This window comes from Sphaeramia orbicularis, chromosome 6, assembly GCF_902148855.1.
Source record: "Sphaeramia orbicularis chromosome 6, fSphaOr1.1, whole genome shotgun sequence".
Lineage (NCBI taxonomy): Eukaryota > Metazoa > Chordata > Actinopteri > Kurtiformes > Apogonidae > Sphaeramia > Sphaeramia orbicularis.
This window is the reverse complement of record NC_043962.1, coordinates 43,987,351-44,011,015: the sequence shown is the minus strand read 5'-3', so window position 1 is coordinate 44,011,015 and position 23,665 is coordinate 43,987,351. Positions and strand designations below refer to the sequence as shown.

At 36.9% G+C, this 23,665-nt stretch overlaps 1 protein-coding gene across 2 annotated transcripts in view; it reads right to left on the bottom strand.

Annotated features, from left to right (window-relative positions):
- Nucleotides 1–22,582, bottom strand: part of syt12 (synaptotagmin XII) — a 99,415-nt gene extending 76,833 nt beyond the window's left edge. For both annotated transcript variants that reach the window (XR_003935658.1, XM_030137078.1), the window contains exon 1: nucleotides 22,128–22,582. The gene's annotated coding sequence lies outside the window, so the exon portion shown is untranslated. The remainder of the gene's footprint in view (nucleotides 1–22,127) is intronic.
- Nucleotides 22,583–23,665: the final 1,083 nt, after the last annotated feature.

The window sequence follows — 23,665 nt, the reverse complement described above, 5'->3', positions numbered from 1 at the left end:
CTTCTAATACTATGGGGGTACGGTGCAGTCTGTGCCCCGGCGAAAGTGAAACTTTTCACTGACTGTAGACTAGACCAACCCCCAGGGAAAACGCTCCAATACTGACCCCGCATTTGTGCATGTATTTATTCAGTGGTGCACCGCTCCCACAAACAGACAGGCCGGTCTGTGTTTGGCTCCACCATGTCCATACAGACATTCTAACTCATCAACGCCATGATCCGGTTCAATGACCGGCTATCCCAGCCGCGGCGTCACAGTGCGGACAAACCGGCAGCCTTCGGACAGGTGTGGACGGGCGGAAAAGGGCAATTAACTGATAATTAATAATTTAATCAAGCAAATTCTTATCGACAATTAATCGTTAGTTGATTAATTGTTTACATCCCTAATTAGATCCTTTTGTGATCAAATAAAAATGTGTTTAGTATTTGTGCATATTTCTGGTGTAATTCAATTCTTCCAGGAAATAATCTTTTAAAAAAAAGAAGAAACAAACAAAAAAATTGCCTTTTTAACAGTATCATGATATATTGTGATATATTGTATCATGATCCTAGATTTGTGATTTGTATCGTATCGACAGATTCTTGCCAATACACACCCCTTGTCCCCACTCTACCTGGAAACATGCAGACTAAAGTTGGGAGAAAGCAGCAGAGTCCTGTCTGAGATTTATTTGAATACAACGGAGAAGAAGAGAAAAGATAGGACAAAACTAAAACGAGCAGCATTTAGAAAATAACAAAAACTAATAAAAACTAGAAAACCTGCTCTAAAAATGAATCTAAACTAACTGAATTAGGGAAAAGAAAAAAGTCAAAACTAAATAAAACTAAACTATAATGAAAAATCCAAAACTATTAGTACCTTGATTCAATGTGTCCCAATACTTTTGTCCATATAGTGTAGCTTGTACGAAAAAACAGTTAAATCAGACAAACGGAGCCGAATCCCTTATGTGATTAAAATAACAACAGAATAGTTTGCCTGTAACAACATTTTTGCTTTTCCCTGTATTTGACACATCTGGGTGCATCCAAACACAGCTGCCGTCTCTGAGGTAATTAGAAAACTTGCTGAGTGTTTCACATTAATTTCCACACACAGATGAATTTTACATGCCACTTGTTTTTATCACTACTGTAATGAAAACACTGCAGCTCTGATGATCACGGTAAAAACGAACATCATGTGTGATCACCCCCCCCCCCCCAGCGCACTAATATGCTATACCCACTTCTTACTGGATTAACAACCTCACAATTAGGCTAATACAGGACAGGGAAAGCACTTAGTGTTGCAAAAGCGTCTGTCAGACCCCACTTAATGTTTTGGAAAGAGGTTCATTCACTTTCATAATGTGAAAGTGGTTGGACGCTTAAATTGTCCAAAGCGGGAAAGAGCAGCTATTTGAAGCCAAGCCACAACTGGATTGATTAACTACTGAGTGACTGCACAGAGTCAGAGGTATTTGGACACAGGGACGCTGTTTATACAGTTTGATGACACCTACTTCTTAAACATTAAAGCTTAAGCTGCAACATTTTAAAATTCCCTTTAAGTCGACTGTTTGACAAATGAGGAAAAAAAAGTCCCATAAAAGGCTTTAAGATGATAAGAACAAGTAAAGATGATAAAGTTAACCCACAGGTGTCAAACATGCGGCCCAGGGGCCAAATCTGGGCCGCCAAAGGTTCCATTCCGGCCCGCGGGATGAAAGTGCAAAAATGAACCTGAACAGTCCAGGTTGTCCAAATCCTTTTGGTTCAGGTTCCACATACAGACCAATGTGATCTCCAGTAAAAATAACAACACAATAACCCATAAATAATGACAACGACAAATTTTCTTTGTGAAAAATTATGTGGAAAAAATTTAAGTGAAAAAAATAGCATTACACTGTGAAAATATTTACATTTACAAAACTATTCTTTCAAAATAGAATGCAAATAAATACATAAATAAAAACAAAGATGAACAACCCGAAATGTGCAATTTTAACAATATTCTGCCTGTTACTAAATGTTTGGTGCATTTATGGATTCACTGTGATCTGGAGTTGTGTTAAAAATAAGAGATGGAATATTGTAAAAATTGTTAAAATTTTAGTTCCAAACTCCAAAATTTTAACAATATTATTCCTGTTACCACATGTTTATGTAACATTGTGTGTAATGTACATGTTTAAATAATAAGTCGAGGCATAACATTGTTAAAATTGCACTAATTTTTCAATTGAAATTTCTGTTTTTTCAGGTTATTCACATCTTTTTTGTAAAATGTGAATATTTTCATAATTTAATTGGGGGTTTTTTTGTACTAAAACAAAAAGAAAAACTTGGATTTGTCATTATTTCTAGGTTATTAAGTCATTATTTTACTGGTTTGGCCCGCTTGAGATCAAATTGGGCTAAATATGGCCCCTGAACCAAAAGAGTTTGACACCCCTGAGTTAACCCATAAAGACCCAAACAACCACTGGTCTAAAATGTTTAACCCTTGTATGGTGTTTGGGTCTGTGGGAGCCATTTTCATTAAAAGAAAAATGATGAATAATTTTTTTTAATGAATTTTATCCTCTCATAACTTAGGGTAGAGTATTAGGGCCACTGTAAAAAAAAAAAAAAAAAAAAATTAATATTCCAATATATTTTTTTAATTATTATTCTGAGTAAAAAGTCAGAATTCTGAGGAAAAAAAGTCTGAATTCTGACTTTTTTTTTTTTTTTTTCAGAATTCTGTTTTAAATTTTTTTGTTTTGTTTTGTTCTGAGATTAATCTCAGAATTCTGAGAAAAAAGTCAGAATTCAGACTTTTTTTTCTCACAATAACAATAAAAAAATATATTGGACCTTCATTTTTTTTTCCAATGGACCTAATCCTCTTCCGTAGATATCTTGATTATATTACATTTTATTAAAAAAATAAATAAATAAATAAAAACAAGTATCACTTTAATTTATAAATGTGATGTAGCAAAGGCAAAAGGCAAATATTAAACATATATGCTCTTTATGCTGCTTGTAATTGGCATGAAGTAAACATCTGTTGAGTATTTTAACATAAAATTGTTTGATTATGTTGAATTCAAAACCCACAAATGCAGCAGGACCACCAGACCCACAAACACTGGCTGAAGAACAAACACTTGAACACCACACAAGGGTTAATACCTGTTGATCCACTAATCTTATCAATACATGTAAATAATTGGTGTAAAATAGTTTGTCGTCTTCTCATGGTCATCAGATATGACCCATTTGGACGTTCAGAGGCTCCGTAGTGAACATGGAAACACCGTCATCTTCTACAACAGCAGTGGGCAAATCATTTTCTTATGGGGCCACATGAGAAACTTTGACAGTTGTTAAGGGCCGGATCTTTACACTTGCAGCTCTGTTCAATGTATATCTATAAAAACAGTAAATGAAACAATACAATGAAAATATGGAGCCCACAATCCAACTATTTACTGAGTATTCACACAAACATTTTGAAAAGTGTGCAAAACCAGCTCCACATGAACTTTACATGAAAAACAATAAATCCATCCACCTTTGTTTGCATATCTCAGTTCCTTTTCTTCTTCTTTACCCCTCTGACTTCAGTGAGGAAATACTTACAGTCCATGTCTTGTTAAAAATTCTGCATTCTGAATCAATCTTTCTTTTTTTTGGCGTTAGCTGACCAACAAACCAATCAGTGCAAAGGGGCAAAGCCTTATGCTAAGTACAGAAAGTACGTGCGAAAGAATGTTAATTTAGCAGATCCTTCAAAATAAAAGCAGTGCTGTTGTATTGGTTGCATCTGTTACGATGATTTACTGTATATTTGCATTGACTTTTAATTTGCCAATGACCTCATGCGCCACTCAGGGTCGCACCATCGGGCTGCGTGTGGCCCACAGGCCGTACAATGCCCAGGTCTGTTCTATAACATTGATTCAGCAGTAAAACCCATGGAGGTGGATCAATGACAGCGGATGGAGATACTAGGATTATGTTCAGTTAATGAGACATTTTACTGCAAACCTCACTTTTTCTTCAGTTTTCTCTATTTATCCTATAATAACCCTCAACTTTAACCTGAGTTTTTATGAACATCTACATGATCGGTGAATTAAATACAGGAAGATACCTGATTTTCACTTTAAAATGCAAAATATCAAGCATAATATTAGAATAAATGGTGATAAATCAGTTACAAAAAGGTTAAAAATAGGGAAAAATGTATTTGGGAACTGACACAAATGTAGAGCTGGGTCTTTAGGGGTTAAGATTACGCATGAAGTAGTGAGTAAAACAATGCTGTTGCAACTAAAAAAGTACCTTAGTCATCAATATTCAGTCTAAATATCATTCAAAATACTAAAGTTCTTTTCAATAGTCCAAACTGAAAAGAGCTTTTGTATTTTTTTTTTGCATTACTGAGCAAAAATTCCACAATTACCTTTCAGTATATTAGTCGCTTTTCCATTGACCCTCAAATATAACTTGCGCATAAAAATTTACCTAATGGAAAAATGACAATTTCACCAAAAGTCTAATTTTCCGATTAAAAGTTTTTGCGCTGGCAAGAGGTGGTTTTTCGGGCGTAGCGCAAATGGTATATCACGCAAAACTGCCATGGGAAGATGTTTTTTCACAACTACAGTCAGGTGAATTAAAAAACGGATGTTGACGTACGTTACAACAAGCGAAGAAAAAGAAAAAAACATGTCATGACATGTGTGGACGCACCAGGAAACCCGATAGTTTTTAAATTTTGTACAAGATAGAGGGGTAATATATAATAATAATGAATATATCTGTAAATCAACACCATATCTATGTTCGTCGCCATGTTTATGAAACGACTTCTTGAGTCATCTCGCGATAATAAAACAAATCATCACATTTGTAATTTAATGGAAAAATCGACATTATGCACTACTGTTTTTTTGACATTTAGTAAACATCGGTAAAGTTTTGCGCAAATGTCCAATGGAAAAGTGACTAATGACAGTGGATGGGGACACTTGGTTTATGTTCAGTTAATGAGAGATTTTACTGCAAACCTCACTTTTTCTTCAGTTTTCTCTATTTATCCTATAATAACCCTCAACTTTAACCTGAGTTTTTATGAACATCTACATGCTCGGTGAATTAAATACAGGAAGATACCTGATTTTCACTTTAAAATGCAAAATATCAAGCATAATATTAGAATAAATGGTGATAAATCAATTATAAAAAGGTTAAAAATAGGGAAAAATGTATTTGGGAACTGACACAAAAGTAGCACTGGGTCTTTAGGGGTTAAGATTACACATGAAGTAGTGAGTAAAACAATGCTGTTGCAACTAAAAAAGTACCTTAGTCATCAATATTCAGTCTAAATATCATTCAAAATACTAAAGTTCTTTTCAATAGTCCAAACTGAAAAGAGCTTTTGTATTTTTTTTTTTGCATTACTGAGCAAAAATTCCACAATTACCTTTCAGTATATTAGTCGCTTTTCCATTGACCCTCAAATATAACTTGCGCATAAAAATTTACCTAATGGAAAAATGACAATTTCACCAAAAGTCTAATTTTCCGATTAAAAGTTTTTGCGCTGGCAAGAGGTGGTTTTTCGGGCGTAGCGCAAATGGTATATCACGCAAAACTGCCACGGGAAGACGTTTTTTCACAACTACAGTCAGGTGAATTAAAAAACGGATGTTGACGTACGTTACAACAAGCGAAGAAAAAGAAAAAAACATGTCATGACATGTGTGGACGCACCAGGAAACCCGATAGTTTTTAAATTTTGTACAAGATAGAGGGGTAATATATAATAATAATGAATATATCTGTAAATCAACACCATATCTATGTTCGTCGCCATGTTTATGAAACGACTTCTTGAGTCATCTCGCGATAATAAAACAAATCATCACATTTGTAATTTAATGGAAAAATCGACATTATGCACTACTGTTTTTTTGACATTTAGTAAACATCGGTAAAGTTTTGCGCAAATGTCCAATGGAAAAGTGACTAATGACAGTGGATGGGGACACTTGGTTTATGTTCAGTTAATGAGAGATTTACTGCAAACCTCACTTTTCTTCAGTTTTCTCTATTTATCCTATAATAACCCTCAACTTTAACCTGAGTTTTTATGAACATCTACATGCTCGGTGAATTAAATACAGGAAGATACCTGATTTTCACTTTAAAATGCAAAATATCAAGCATAATATTAGAATAAATGGTGATAAATCAATTATAAAAAGGTTAAAAATAGGGAAAAATGTATTTGGGAACTGACACAAAAGTAGCACTGGGTCTTTAGGGGTTAAGATTACACATGAAGTAGTGAGTAAAACAATGCTGTTGCAACTAAAAAAGTACCTTAGTCATCAATATTCAGTCTAAATATCATTCAAAATACTAAAGTTCTTTTCAATAGTCCAAACTGAAAAGAGCTTTTGTATTTTTTTTTTTTGCATTACTGAGCAAAAATTCCACAATTACCTTTCAGTATATTAGTCGCTTTTCCATTGACCCTCAAATATAACTTGCGCATAAAAATTTACCTAATGGAAAAATGACAATTTCACCAAAAGTCTAATTTTCCGATTAAAAGTTTTTGCGCTGGCAAGAGGTGGTTTTTCGGGCGTAGCGCAAATGGTATATCACGCAAAACTGCCACGGGAAGACGTTTTTTCACAACTACAGTCAGGTGAATTAAAAAACGGATGTTGACGTACGTTACAACAAGCGAAGAAAAAGAAAAAAACATGTCATGACATGTGTGGACACACCAGGAAACCCGATAATTTTTAAATTTGTACAAGATAGAGGGGTAATATATAATAATAATGAATATATCTGTAAATCAACACCATATCTATGTTCGTCGCCATGTTTATGAAACGACTTCTTGAGTCATCTCGCGATAATAAAACAAATCATCACATTTGTAATTTAATGGAAAAATCGACATTATGCACTACTGTTTTTTTTGACATTTAGTAAACATCGGTAAAGTTTTGCGCAAATGTCCAATGGAAAAGTGACTAATGACAGTGGATGGGGACACTTGGTTTATGTTCAGTTAATGAGAGATTTTACTGCAAACCTCACTTTTTCTTCAGTTTTCTCTATTTATCCTATAATAACCCTCAACTTTAACCTGAGTTTTTATGAACATCTACATGCTCGGTGAATTAAATACAGGAAGATACCTGATTTTCACTTTAAAATGCAAAATATCAAGCATAATATTAGAATAAATGGTGATAAATCAATTACAAAAAGGTTAAAAATAGGGAAAAATGTATTTGGGAACTGACACAAATGTAGAGCTGGGTCTTTAGGGGTTAAGATTACGCATGAAGTAGTGAGTAAAACAATGCTGTTGCAACTAAAAAAGTACCTTAGTCATCAATATTCAGTCTAAATATCATTCAAAATACTAAAGTTCTTTTCAATAGTCCAAACTGAAAAGAGCTTTTGTATTTTTTTTTTTTTTGCATTACTGAGCAAAAATTCTACAATTACCTTTCAGTATATTAGTCGCTTTTCCATTGACCCTCAAATATAACTTGCACATAAAAATTTACCTAATGGAAAAACGACAATTTCGCCAAAAGTCTAATTTTCCGATTAAAAGTTTTTGCGCTGGCAAGAGGTGGTTTTTCTGGTGTAGTGCAAATGGTATATCACGCAAAACTGCAATGGAAGGACCTTTTTTACAACTAGACTCAGGTGATTTAAAAAACGGATGTTGACGTACGTTAAAACAAGTGAAGAAGAAGGAAAACATGTCGTGGTAACTAAAAAGTACCTTATTAAGTATGTAAGTCATCAATATTCAGTCTCAATATCATTCAAAATACTAAAGTTCTTTTCAATAGTCCAAACTGAAAAGAGCTTTTGTATTTTTTTTTTTCATTACTGAGCAAAAATTCCACAATTACCTTTCAGTATATTAATCGTTTTTCCATTGACCCTCAAATATAACTTGCGCATAAAACTTTACCTAATGGAAAAATGACAATTTCACCAAAACTCTCATTTTTCGCTTAAGTTTTTGCGCTGGCAAGAGGTGGTTTTTCGGCGTAGCGCAAATGGTATATCACGCAAAACCGCCATGGGAAGACCTTTTTTCACAACTACAGTCAGGTGAATTTAAAAAAAACAGATGTTGACGTACGTTACAACAAGTGAAGAAGAAGAAAAAACATGTCGTGGTATGTGTGGACACACCAGGAAACCCGATAATTTTTTAATTTAGTACGAGACAGAGGGGTAATATATAATAATAATGAATATATCTGTAAATCAACACCATATTTACATTCATTGCCATGTTTATGGAATGACTTCTCGTGTCAACTCGCGATAATAAAACAAATCATCACATTTGTAATTTAATGGAAAAATCGACATTATGCACTACTGTTTTTTTGACATTTAGTAAACATCGGTAAAGTTTTGCGCAAATGTCCAATGGAAAAGTGACTAATGACAGTGGATGGGGACACTTGGTTTATGTTCAGTTAATGAGAGATTTTACAGCAAACCTCACTTTTTCTTCAGTTTTCTCTATTTATCCTATAATAACCCTCAACTTTAACCTGAGTTTTTATGAACATCTACATGATCGGTGAATTAAATACAGGAAGATACCTGATTTTCACTTTAAAATGCAAAATATCAAGCATAATATTAGAATAAATGGTGATAAATCAATTACAAAAAGGTTAAAAATAGGGAAAAATGTATTTGGGAACTGACACAAAAGTAGCACTGGGTCTTTAGGGGTTAAGATTACACATGAAGTAGTGAGTAAAACAATGCTGTTGCAACTAAAAAAGTACCTTAGTCATCAATATTCAGTCTAAATATCATTCAAAATACTAAAGCTCTTTTCAATAGTCCAAACTGAAAAGAGCTTTTGTATTTTTTTTTTTTTTTTTTTGCATTACTGAGCAAAAATTCCACAATTACCTTTCAGTATATTAGTCGCTTTTCCATTGACCCTCAAATATAACTTGCACATAAAAATTTACCTAATGGAAAAACGACAATTTCGCCAAAAGTCTAATTTTCCGATTAAAAGTTTTTGCGCTGGGAAGAGGTGGTTTTTCTGGTGTAGTGCAAATGGTATATCACGCAAAACTGCAATGGAAGGACCTTTTTTACAACTAGACTCAGGTGAATTAAAAAACGGATGTTGACGTACGTTAAAACAAGTGAAGAAGAAGGAAAACATGTCGTGGTAACTAAAAAGTACCTTATTAAGTATGTAAGTCATCAATATTCAGTCTCAATATCATTCAAAATACTAAAGTTCTTTTCAATAGTCCAAACTGAAAAGAGCTTTTGTATTTTTTTTTTTTCATTACTGAGCAAAAATTCCACAATTACCTTTCAGTATATTAGTCGTTTTTCCATTGACCCTCAAATATAACTTGCGCATAAAACTTTACCTAATGGAAAAATGACAATTTCACCAAAACTCTCATTTTTCGCTTAAGTTTTTGCGCTGGCAAGAGGTGGTTTTTCGGCGTAGCGCAAATGGTATATCACGCAAAACCGCCATGGGAAGACCTTTTTTCACAACTAGAGTCAGGTGAATTTAAAAAAAACAGATGTTGACGTACGTTACAACAAGTGAAGAAGAAGAAAAAACATGTCGTGGTATGTGTGGACACACCAGGAAACCCGATAATTTTTTAATTTAGTACGAGACAGAGGGGTAATATATAATAATAATGAATATATCTGTAAATCAACACCATATTTACATTCATTGCCATGTTTATGGAATGACTTCTCGTGTCAACTCGCGATAATAAATAAACATTCCGACATTACGCACTTCTGTTTTTCCGACATTTAGCAAATGTCAGTAAAGTTTTGCGCAGATGTCCAACAGAAAAGAGTAGAACAATGCTGATGCAACTAAAAAAGTACCTTATTAAGTATGTAAGTCAAATACTGAAGCTCTTTTCAATAGTCCAAACTGAAAAGAGCTTTTTTTTTTTTTTTTTTTTTTTTTTTTGCATTACTGAGCAAAAATTCCACAATTACCCTCCAGTATATTGCCATCCAAGGGCTCTAAGACGGAAGAACTCCTGTGAATTATTTTCAGGGTGGAGGAAATCTACCCTGTGAGGTAAAGGGATAAATACTGACAGATGTAATTACTGATGAAATACACGACTCTGCTGCTCTACTCTGCAGCTTTACACAGAAGCTTGGAAAAGTGTCTTGTATTTTCCACATCAATGTCAGGTCATGTATGTTTATATTGAGTCTTAAATTGGACTGAGAGAAGAGGTCTGTAAAGAGATCAGATTTGGTCTCCTGCCGCATTAAGCTCAAGGTGATGTGTTTATAGTGTATTGTTTTTCCAGTGCATATTATTATCCTATTATACTTTCATAATATAACACATCACTGCTGCGACCTTCTTTAGGACTAAGCAGTTCAGAAAATACATAAATAAACATATGATTCACAAATAAATGTAAAAAAAAAATCTGGCATGATGAGTTAGACCTGAAAAATGATAATTAGTCTATTTTTACATGACTAATAAATGACTAATTACTTGATATCTGTTGGTCATATTATCTAATAGCTCCAGGCTTTACACACTATGTGGCCGAAGCCAAAAACAGTTACCATGTGAAGTTAAATAAACAGTCTGAGCTGCAGTAAGGTGTTTAACCCAAACTGATGCAGTGAGGAGCTTCATGTCTTAAAAAACCTCAGTTTGATAAAACTGATACAGATTGGGCATTTATGAAAGAAACGTCATGATTAATGAACGTATTTTATATGCAGGAAAGACAACAGGTTTGAAAAGCAGAAGGTTTTAGATGAGATCAGTGTTAATGTTCAGCAAATATAATGTTTGAAGGTGAGAGTGTTTGGTCTACTATCCACCTGGATTTAACTCAACAAATAGACAGAGCCTTCCATTGGATTAATATGTTTGAGGATAAAAAGTCACTATATCAATATGAAGACCCCTTCTGGTTATGGGTGGGCAATTTACCAATGCTCTAATGTTAGTATTTGATGTATGATGATGTGATATGTTTGGAAAAAAGAAATAAAAAATACAAGTCATAAAAAAAAAAAAACAGAGAAAAACTGATTTCCAGTAAAATCTACCATATTTTCCAGACTATAAGCCGCTGCTTTTTTCTCATGCTTTGAACCCTGCGGCTTATACAATGATGCGGCTCAAGTACAGATTCTTACAGGCTAACGGCCTCCAGGGGGCGCTCTAGCAAAAAGTGTAAAAGCAAGACAGACAGGTGGAAGAGGTGATGAAGAGAAGTTTTAAGCTTAACTTTTAACAATCACTTTGTGTGTCGTGTACAAACCCTCATCATGGAAAACACATGAAGAAATGCATATGATGTAGCTTTTAAATTAAAAACAATCGATGTGTCTGTCCAAGAAGGAAACAGAGCTGCTGCACGGAAGTGCCACTGAAAGACAACGGAAGAGAGACGTAGAAGGTGTGTGACGGAGCCTTTCTGAGGCTGTTCGACTCCAACACTGAAGAAGACGACTGCAGTGGTTTCAATGAGCAGAAGGAAGATGAAGATAGCGATCAGTGACTTTTCTGGGTTTTTGAACCAGCCGTGTTCCTGCTGTTTTACTGCCGTGTTACAGGCACTGTTTGGAAAAAAGCAGTTAAGGTGTGGAAATAAATATTTAAATAATCTGTCTGTTTTCCATCTTTCTGTGTAAATATCTCATGTTACAACGTGGACACCTGCGGCTTATAGTCAGGTGCGGCTTATATATGTACAAATATTTTTTACCTGCGCCAGGAGGTATTGTGATCACTTTGCTTTATGTGTTTGTTTGTTTGTTAACAACTTTATGAGAAAACTGTTACAACCATCTTTACCAAATTGTACCCACAGATAGGCCTGGGCCCTGGGACCAACCCATTAAATTTTGGGCCAAGTAGGCCAAAGTTCAAGGTTACAAAATCTACAATTTTCCTATCTAGCATTTCCTATCTAGCAAAAAATTCCAAACGACTCCTATTAGCCTCCAATTTGATCCACCCACAGCTTATAACAATATCTTATATCTGGCACAAAATTGTCCACATCCACTGTGGAATGTGGACTCTTAGGACATTTCAATTTAACATTGAAAATCCCGTTCACGACACATTTTTCATTATAACTCAACAAATATTGATTGGAATTGAATATAATTTGACATACACATGACTGGTACCAAGCTTCAACTTTTTTCTGTTGTATGGAACAACCTTGAAACTGTTAAATAATAGTCAATCCGCACATGCACACCGTTCAGGGTGCTTGGCAGAGGTTTGCGTTCTCTGAACACTTGTTTCTTTTAAAATTTGGTGGGTGCAGCTGATATTCTTATATTCAAGTGCGCTCATGAACTGAACATAAACCATGTGTTTCCATCCACTGTCATTGATCCAACTCTATGGGTTTCACTGGTGAATCAGTGTTGTAGAAGATGACGATGTTTCTACGTTCACTAAAGAGCCTCTGAACGTCCAAATGGGTCATATCTGATGACCATGAAAAGATGACAAACTGTATTTTACACCAATTACTTACATGTATTGATAGAATTGGTGGATCAACAGGTATTAAACAGTTTAGATCAGTAGATGGTTTTGGTCGTCAGTGGCTGTTTGGGTCTTTAAGGGTTAAAACAGGGACTGAGAAATGCAGATGCGTGGTCATTATAATTTTACTAAACCCATGAACCTAATGTTGGCGTTGGACGTCTGTAAACCATGTACAGTATGTCCGAATGGAAAAATGAAATGTACTTAGTCGTCATCTACCACTACTCTACACATCTGATCATCAGACTTTATTTTTACGTTCTCTCTGCTTCACTCACTCGCAGATGCATTCGGCCTGATGGCATTTCCAATAAAATCAGTCAGTGTATAACTTCATCTGTTCTAGAAGTATTATCTGGGATACATTCCAGTGTGAACCACAGCTGCATGTTAGAAGAGACCATTTTGATAATAGTAGTGGGTCTGCAGAGCCACATGCCTTTAACCTGCTCTGTTTATCAATGTAATATCACTGCTCTTATGAGGAGTTCAGTGGACGGTACAGTGTGTGTGTGTGTGTGTGTGTGTGTGTGTGTGTATGTGTGTGTGTGTGTGTGTGTGTGTGTGTGTGTGTGTGTGTCCATGTGTTTGTGTGTATGTGTGGGGGTGGAGACTGGGGAAAGCCTGTGACAGAGAGTGAGAGGGGAAAGAGTGGGTGTTAAACAAATGGCTGAGATGATTGCAAGTGCTGGTGGAGGAATTGAATTCTGAGCAGGTCGTATTTCAGCCCAGGAGGAGAAGGAGGAGGAGGAGGAGGAGGAGGAGAGGGAGGAGGAAGGAGGAAGGAGGAGGAGAAGGAGGAGGAGGAGGAAGAAGAAGAAGAGGATGAGGAGGAGAAGAGGAGGAGGAGAGGGAGGAGGAGGAGGAGGAAGGAGAAGGAGGAGGAGGAGGAAGAAGGAGGAAGAGGAAGAAGAAGAAGAAGAAGAGGAGGAGGAGGAGGAGAATAGGAGGAGGAGAGGGAGGAGGAAGAGGAAAATGAGGAGGAGGAGAAGGAAGAAGAGAAGGAGAAGGAAAGGGAGGAAGTGGCAGAGACAGAAGAGGAGGGGGAGGAAGGAGGAGGAGAAGGAAAGGGAGGAGGAGAAGGAAGAAGAAGAGGAGGAGGAGGAGAAAGAAGAGGAGGAGCAGAAGGAGGAGGAGAAGGAAAGGGAGGAGGTGGAGGAGAAAGAGGAGGAGGAGAAGGAAAGGGAGAAGGAGGAGAGGGAGGAGGAGCAGGAGGAAGAAGAAGAGGAGGAGGAGAAGATGGAAAGGGAGGAGGTGGAGGAGAAAGAAGAGGAGGAGGAGAAGGAGAAAGAGCAGGAGGAAGAAGAAGAGGAGGAGGAGGAGAGTTCCGGTGACATTTAGAGTTATTTCTCCTCCAATGTTGATCTCCTACTGTCATAAAGCTGTAGAACACACTCTCCTACAGCCTCACACGCTCCTACCGCCTCACACACTCCTACTGCCTCACACACTCCTACCGCCTCACACACTCCTACTGCCTCACACACTCCTACAGCCTCACACACTCCTACTGCCTCACGCACTCCTACTGCCTCACGCACTCCTACTGCCTCACGCACTTCTACAGCCTCACACACTCGATAGCCTCACGCACTCCTACCGCCTCATGCACTCCTACAGCCTCACGCACTCCTACCACCTCACGCACTCCTACCGCCTCACGCACTCCTACAGCCTCACACACTCCTACCGCCTCACGCACTCCTACCGCCTCACGCACTCCTACTGCCTCACGCACTCCTACAGCCTCACACACTCCTACAGCCTCACGCACTCCTACCGCCTCACGCACTCCTACAGCCTCACACACTCCTACAGCCTCACACACTCCTACAGCCTCACACACTCGACAGCCTCACGCACTCCTACCGCCTCACACACTCCTACCGCCTCACACACTCCTACCGCCTCACGCACTCCTACCGCCTCACGCACTCCTACAGCCTCACACACTCCTACAGCCTCACACACTCCTACCGCCTCACGCACTCCTACAGCCTCACACACTCCTACAGCCTCACACACTCCTACCGCCTCACGCACTCCTACAGCCTCACACACTCCTACAGCCTCACACACTCCTACAGCCTCACACACTCGACAGCCTCACGCACTCCTACCGCCTCACACACTCCTACCGCCTCACACACTCCTACAGCCTCACACACTCCTACCGCCTCACGCACTCCTACCACCTCACGCACTCCTACTGCCTCACGCACTCCTACAGCCTCACACACTCCTACAGCCTCACACACTCCTACAGCCTCAGACACTCCTACAGCCTCACACACTCGACAGCCTCACGCACTCCTACCGCCTCACACACTCCTACAGCCTCACACACTCCTACCGCCTCACGCACTCCTACAGCCTCACACACTCCTACAGCCTCACACACTTGACAGCCTCACGCACTCCTACCGCCTCACACAATCCTACCGCCTCACACACTCCTACAGCCTCACACACTCCTAACCCCGGACGGTGTGTGAGCTCAACTTAACAAGACAGAGTTTTATTCTGTTTCGGACACCGTTCCTCTTCTGAGTTATGAGTGTGTTTCAGAAAAATCCCACTTTGAGACGTACAAAGTCGACTCCTCCACATGTACGCAGCTGTTCACTGAGGACAAACCCCTTCCAGGTAATCACTCTAATCTGTCTGAGGTTTAACACACTGTGAAAGCTGACGGATAAAAGCCTATTAGACGGTAAATAATGACACAACGTGAAGCTAAAATCAGATCCCCCCCCCCCCTCAAAAATATGAGGACCATTAGAAGACTAAATAACACAAGTGTCCCTCCCTGCCCCCCCACACACCCCCACCCCATCTAAACCAGTGGTTCTTAACCTTTTTTGGCCTATTTTAACATGACAAATTTCTGGTGACCTCAGACATTCAAAACTGGGACATTTTTTTGCTAATATTAATTTGTTTTTGATCATGTCATAGTTTGCTATACTACACTGTAACAACAGATACGTTGAGTTTACTTAAAAAATGTGAGGAGTCCGGTTGCCTTAAAAAATGTAAGTAATGAGTAATGAAAACTTGAGTGTATTAAACTTAAATGCTTGATTTGAATGGAATTCCTGTTTTAAGTACAACACACTAAATGCCAAAGTTAACTTAAAATTTGTTGCAGTGTCAGTTACTTTGTATTAGGGATGCACCGATACCACTTTTTTCCAGACCGAGTACAACAACATGCCCAATACCCACAATGCAATGCAGAGATAAAAAGGTGTGGTCATGACTAAAACTTAGTGATTTAAATCCATTCAACTTAAACGTTTTCATACTTTTGACTGTCTACAATTTAGTAGAATATACTTAACATTTTATAGTAATGCAATAAAACCTAAATCATTAAAGTACATTGTAATTAAAGCATTTTAGTAAATACAAAGTCTGGGCTTACAGTGTATGTTGCAAATAAACATTAATTTTAGATGACATTTAGGCTATATCACGTATATAATGCACTTTTTTGGTGTCTGCTTCTCAGTTTCTTTTGCAGATGTCTTAGCGGGGCAAAGAAATCTTTCCATTCTCTGTTCGGTCCTGTTTTCTGACTGCAACTGTGTCCAGGCAGGTTGAAGCGTAGTAATGCACGTGGTCACATGATCAGGTCAATCAAGATATGCCCTCTCAGATATTATATCCTGCATTTGATTTGAACTTGATTTTTATAAGGAAAAATGTGTGGTGTTTGGAATATAATGAAATACATATTGAATCATTAAAAAATATTTTTTATTAGTAATTTTTTTTTTTAATCAATTACTAGAAATTTTAGGCGAGCCCATTTGAATTCCAGGTGACCCCACGTGGGGTCGCGACCCCAAGGTTGCCAAACACTGGTCTAAACTATCTTGTAAAACTGCTTTTATCTCATTATTCAGTGTCTTTTTATGACCCATGAAGGAGCCTGTGATTTAGAATAAAATGTGCAGACGTTCTGTTATTGCATTCCAAATGTTCGTATTCTTATTCTTATTACCTGCGCCAAGGAGGTTATGTTTTTGCCAGCGTTGGTTTGTTGGTTTGTTGGTTGGTTGGTTGGTTGGTTGGTTGGTTTGTTTTTCTTTCTGTGTTCAAAATACCTTGAAAAGTTATGGATGGATTTGGATGAAAATTTCAGGAAATGTTGATACTGGCACAAGGAACAAATGATTAAAGTTTGGTGGTGATGTGGGGGACACACACACACACACACACGACTGATCTGCTGTGGCGGAGGTCTGCGCTCTCCATGTGCTTTTCTTATTCTTATTCTTATTCTTATTCTTATTCTTATTCTTATTCTTATTCAGGCCTGTAAATACATGTTCCTCATGATCAACTTATAGAATCTAGAAACATCCGTCTGGTGCTAAAACCTTAACTCGGGGGGGTCAAACTCATTTTCGTTCATGGGCCACATTCAGCCAAATAACATCATAATAGTCTAGAAATTGTATCCACTTGAAATTTTATTTTATTTTATTTTAAATAATCTTTTTATAAGGACACATTTTCAGTATACATATCCTCTCAGCATGTCCTATTTTCCAGTTTTCCAAAAAAAAACCAACTAACAACAAACAAAAACTTAAACTAAACAAAAAAAAAAAAAAAAAGGGAGAAAAGTAGTGCCCCCCCCACCCGCATTAGTCCATATTCACTTAATTACAAGTGTTACAGCTACTCTATTCTGTTATGTTTTCTCTAGATGTTTTATCAGAGTGAGAGAGGAAAGGCTTCCATGTAATGAAACATTTCTCGGTTGATCCTCTGAGAGAAAATGTGATCTTTTCCAGTTTAAATAAAGACATTACATCTGTTATCCAGGTGTGTTCTGTTGCAGGTTTAGGAGGATACATCTACAGGTAATCAAAGAAGCAAACACTAACACATTTAGTTTGTGTGTGCTGAGCTGAGGATAATTCAGGGGGACTCCACAGATGGTGATAAGTGGACTAGGTGTTACATCAGTGTCTAGAACTGGAGACATAATCTTAAAAAACAACTTCCAGAAACCAGACGACCTTGAGCTGAACCAAAAGATATGAACAAGGTGGGATGGGACAGAGGCACATCTGTTACATTGTTAGTGCCAGGAAAATAGTTTACCAATTTAGCTTTGCATAAGTGCATCCTATGTAGCCACTCTAAACTTGTATCTATTGTTTAGTGTGAAAAAAGTACAATTACATTCCAAAAATGTTTACATCGGCAAAATATCCTTTCAACAATGTGAATAACATGAACAACCTGAAATTTCTTAAGAAAAATAAGCGCAATTTTAACAAAATTCTGCCTCAGTTTATTATTTACATGTACATTACAACTTATAGTGGATCTACAAATACACAAAATATTTAGAAACAGGCAGAAAATTGTTAAAATTTCACTTATTTTTCTTAAGACATTTCAGGTTGTTCATATTTGTTCAGATTATTCATATTTTTTTGCGAAATTATACTTTGTTTTAGTGTAAATACATGAAAATATTTACCTTTACAAAGAGAAACATTTGGAATTGTCATTATTTATATGTTATTATGATAGTATTTTACTGGTCCTGCCCACTGGAGATTGAATTGATCTGAATGTGGAACCTGAACTAAAAGGATTGTTAATATCTTCAGTGTAATTTTTGCATTTCACAAATTCAGACCGCCAAAGGGTCCGGCCAGATTTGGCCCCCAGGCCGCAAGTTTGACACCTGTGTATTACACGTTTTCTTCATCCTGCTCCTTTCCAATCATTTAGACTGGAACGAATAAATAACATGAGATGAAATGTTACTTTTCTGACCCACTTCAGATCAAACTGTTCTGACTATGGAACCTGAACTAAGATGATTTAACCATCCCCGATTGTTATTATCTTCAGTGTCATTTGGATCGGACCCTGTAGTGGGCTGGTTTTGGCCTGCAGTCCATATGTTTGACACCCCTTTAACTCATGTGGGAGTGAAACAACAGAGTAATGTGGACTAAATTGTGTTGTCGTTTTAAGTTTGTTGTTTGAGTTGTATCAGAGCAGTGGTTCTGAACGGCATCAGTCCACTCCCACAGCCAATCACCGGCTCCTGGTTCAGCTCCACTCGCAAAGGGAATCAATATTTGGGTCGACTGAAGAGAAAAGAAACCCTTCCATCCTTTCAGTCTGCTGGGATGCAGCTATAAGGCTTTGGATTCATCCATTTAACCTAGGGGTGTCAAACTCATTTTAGTTCAGGGGCAACATTCACCCCAGTATGATCTGAAGTGGGCCGGACCAGTACAATAATAACAGTGAAAGAAGTGAAATTACATTATAATGTTTACATCTACAATGTTTCCATAAAAATCTGAAAAAACATGAACAACTTGAAATGTCTTAAGAAAAACAAGTGCATTTTTAACAATATTCTGCCTCATTTGATCAGTTTATCATTTACACATGTGCATTACAGCTTACATTACAATTACAAATACACAAAACATTTAATAACAGGCAGAATATTGGTAAAACTGCATTTACTCGTCTTAAGACATTTCAGGATGTTCATATTTGTTCAGGTTATTCACCTTTTTTTGTAAAAGGATAGTTTGTTAATGTACACATTTTCATGTAATTTTACTTTTTTACACTAAAACAAAGATAAAATCTGTAGTTGTCATTATTTATAGGTTATTATGACACTATTTTACTGGTCTGACCCAACTGAGATCTAATTGTTCCGTATGTGGAACCTGAATTAACCCTTTCGTGCATAGTGGTCAGTACAGTGGACAGTTATTCTACAGCTGTTCTCTTGTATATTCATAGGTTTTGTTGTTTTAGTTCCATATCTTCTCTCTGTGGCACTTTGAGATTCTGCTGAATGAAAAGTGTTTTATAAATGCAGCTTATTATCGCTAGCGGCATTGTACCTGTGGTGCCATTGTATGACAGCATGAGAGGCTAAAATCGCCCAGCATACCTCACAACTAGGGATGTAACGATATGAAAATTTCAAGTCACGGTTATTGTGACCAAAATTATCACGGTTATCATTATTATCACGGTATTATTGAAATTGTGCACAAAATGTGTAAAAAGTACTTATACACACACTGAAATAATTTAACCAAGTTGTATTTTGGAAAAAATAAAATACATAAATAAATAAATAAATAAATAAATAAATAAATAAATAAAAAAATAATAATAATAATAATAACAATAATAATTGGCACAATGTACCTTCTGTTGGCAGAAACGTACAAATATTAACCCTTAGTGGTCTGAGTCTATTTTGTCTGTTTTTCAGTCCTTTTGAGTTTGCCTTTATATACTATATAAATAATGTTTGGGATCTTTTTTTTCAGCACAACTTCATTTATATCATCTGCCTATTATTTTTTTCACTTTAACCTACTATAAAAACAGAAAAGGACAGAAAACACAAAAAATATATATATAAAATCCGATTTGAAAAATATATAGAAATTATTGCATAAATAACACAAAGATGCTTAACAAACTTTTTCAAAGACTTTAAAAGTGAATATTGGCTCCAAATATTAGGTATATGAAATCCAAATTGTGATAAATTAAAACTATACTCAAATATTTGACAATATTTTACATAGGGTTTCTTCCCCTAAAATTGTGGTAATCAAACACGGTTATTATGATAATTAGAATTTAAACGGTAATACTAACCATCTGCAATTTTACTGTAGTTTATCGTTATACCAGTAATTGTTACATCCCTACTCACAACATTTGAATACGGACATAAAATTGTGCCTAGTAGATAGTCAGGTAATGTTTCTATTCATTTGGCGAGTTTGGTGGTGATCGGGCCTGTGAAGGCTGAGGAAAATCCGTACAAACGCCCTCCTGTGCTGCAACATCGATCGGACAGACACAGAACGTGCATTATATAGTAGGATTATTATTATCATATCAGCCGACACAGTAGATACTTATGCATCATCCCATCCACAGCAATTCATACCATTTCTGTCATCTTGCTGTTCTTGATAAACCTGATCTGAAGAAATACATTTTAAATCAATTGCTAAATGTTATTAGACTGTAATTAAGTTTTCTTAATCAAAAAGTTGGGTTTTTTTGCATATTATCTCCATGAAATTAGTAATAACTAGTATTAGAGTATGTTAAAATGTGAGAAAACATTAGATTAGCTGCATGACAAATGTTTTTGTTTCATAGTTTTTCTTCTTCCCGCTCCTTTTCGAGTATAGCTGAATGATTTTGGAATTTTGAATTTGCATGTATTCTGTAAATGCTTGAAATAAACAAAAAAAATAATGAATGAAAGAATAGTTTTCACACAGTATATCACTTTCGGATGGATGGTTTTAAATACATGTTTCTTTGCTTCAAAAATGAAATGCATGGTGTCCAGTTGTGATGTGATGTTCATGAACGAATCGAATCTTTTGAACAGCTCTTTGAAATGAACGATGGGAACCAAGTCTTTGTAAAGAGCTGTTCATTTTTTAAATTTTTATTTTTATTTTTTTAAGGAGGGAGTGTCCGATTGCCTGTCAGTTTTGCGTCATTTATTGTTCTTGTTCTGAGGAGAATTGCACTACAGTTCAGGTATTTAAGTAAATGCAGCGATTAATCACTGTTGTGTTTTGTGCAGTTTTTTCCGTATGTTTACACACATTTATTGTTCTTGTTCTGAGGAGAATAAAATGTTATTTCATAAGAAAACGTTTTATTTTCTTCATTTTTAGGCTACAGACTAGTCCAAATAATGTACCGTGATGTTTTTTTTGTCAAATTCCAGTATTTGCCTAATGTCACCTCTCATGTCATGGATTTACCCACACATTTGAACTAACTATTCTTTTTTACGGTAAGATAATATTTACTGCCGCGCCAATTAAACACCTTTAAAATGTAAACTCAATCATCACATGTAGCCTATTTAGTCATTAAATCATTGGTGTTTCAAAATAATGCAAAAAACATAAAAGAGCCAGTCTTTTGAACGACTCTTTTCAGTGAACGGCTCCCTTCAAAGAGCCAAAAGTCCCATCACAAGCGTCCAGCTGAGTGGATGGTTTTCTAACTAAATGAAAAACAGGTTCATAAAAAAAAAAAAAAAAAAAAAAAAAAAATCAATCGCATTGTTTTTTTCATGCTTAAAGACAAATAAAAACACTCAGGAAAAAAACTCTCAACTCAGGTTCTCATAATTCATGCATGAAAGGGTTAAAATAATTTTGACTCCATTGGTTGCTCATATCTTCAGTGTCATTTTTGCATTTCACTAATCCATGCTATGGGCCGGATTGGACCCTTTGGTGGGCCGGATTTGGCCCCCGGGCCGCATGTTTGACACCTGTGCTTTAAGCGAAGAAAGGGAGAAAAAAAAAAAAAAAAGGTGCATGCAAGTCCCAACTCTCGCCATGATGTGCGTGTGTTTTTTGCGTGTGCGTGGAGTGCAGGAGCAGCAGCAGTATAGGATGGCAGGTGGGTGAGTGCGCATTTCTTACCCGGAGTTTTCTTTTTGGTGCAGTAGGGAAGAAAGAGGAGGAGGAGGAGGAGGAGGAGGGTAGACCAACTCCACCGCTCTCTCCCTTCTTCACGCGCCTCTCTCCATCCAATGACACCGGGGCAGGTCCGGTTTACGCGTCCCGGGGCCGGTGGAGGAGGGAGGGAAACGGCGTCCACACTCCGCTCGGATCAGCGCATCCGGATCCAGACAGCATCCAAGTACAAGGAGGAGGAGGAGGAGAGGAGGAGAGGAGGAGGAGAGGAGGAGGAGAGGAGGAGGTTAGTGTTCAGCTCGGAGGTGTCCTTCTTCCTCTCTCTCTCTCTGCTGGAGTGTGGAACGCGCTGCCAGACGCATCTCCACCGACAGACCGACTGCAGAAAAAGTCCCACCCCTGCAGCGCAACTTCCACCGGCGGGCCGTTCGATAACACGACCACCGCCTCCTCCTCCGTGGACACACACACACACGCACACACACACGCAGCAGTAGTGGTACGGAGAGGACCTGCTGTGCCGCGCGCGCACACGCGCACACACACACACACACAAATAGACGCGCAGCGCACGGCGTTACGCAATGGGTCCACGGGGGGGGGGGGGGGGGTAGTAGACCCGGATGGGGAGGTGGGGGATTGGATTTCGGATGCAAACTTTAGCAGAAGAAGCCTCTTGACCTCAAACTGATGAATTTGCGTCTGATCACCCCCCCCCCCCCCACACACCACACACACACAGAAAATTTCATATGCATAGAAATAAATATGCTAAAACACACCCACATTTTAAAATCTTCCTATTGGAATTTGAAAATTATATTAAATCTTTAGAATTTGTCTATAATAATAATAATAATAATAATAATAAAGCTCTAACACCCTGGCTATTTATAAGCAATTCTTCAGTTTCTTCATTTATTTATATTTGTTATTTTGTTTATTTATTTATTTAATTTGTATACTATTATTTGTATATTATGCTTTCTTTAAATCTACGCATTATTTTCTTAAACTGATATCATCAATTGCTTTTTCCTTTTTGACATCTTGTTGTGTGTTCATATTTTTGTACTGTATACTCAAATGTTTTCAATAAAGTTGGGGAAAAAAAAAAAAAAAAAAATAGATACAAGGGGGGGAAAAAAAACCCCCCCCCCCCCCCCGAACATTTCGTATACATAGAAATAAATATGCTAAAACACACCCAAATTTTAAAATCTTCCTATTGGAATTTGAAAATTATATTAAATCTTTAGAATTTGTCTATAATAATAATAATAATAATAATAATAATAAAAAAGCTCTAACACCCTGGCTATTTATAAACAATTTTTCAGTTTATTTATTTATATTTGTTATTTTCTTTATTTATTTATTTATTTACTTTTTTTTATACTATTATTTGTATATTATGCTTTCTTAAAATTGATGCATTATTTTCTTAAACTTATATGATCAATTGCTTTTTTCTTTTTGACATCTTGTTGTTTGTTCATATTTTTGTACTGTATACTCAAATGTTTTCAATAAAGTTGGAAAAA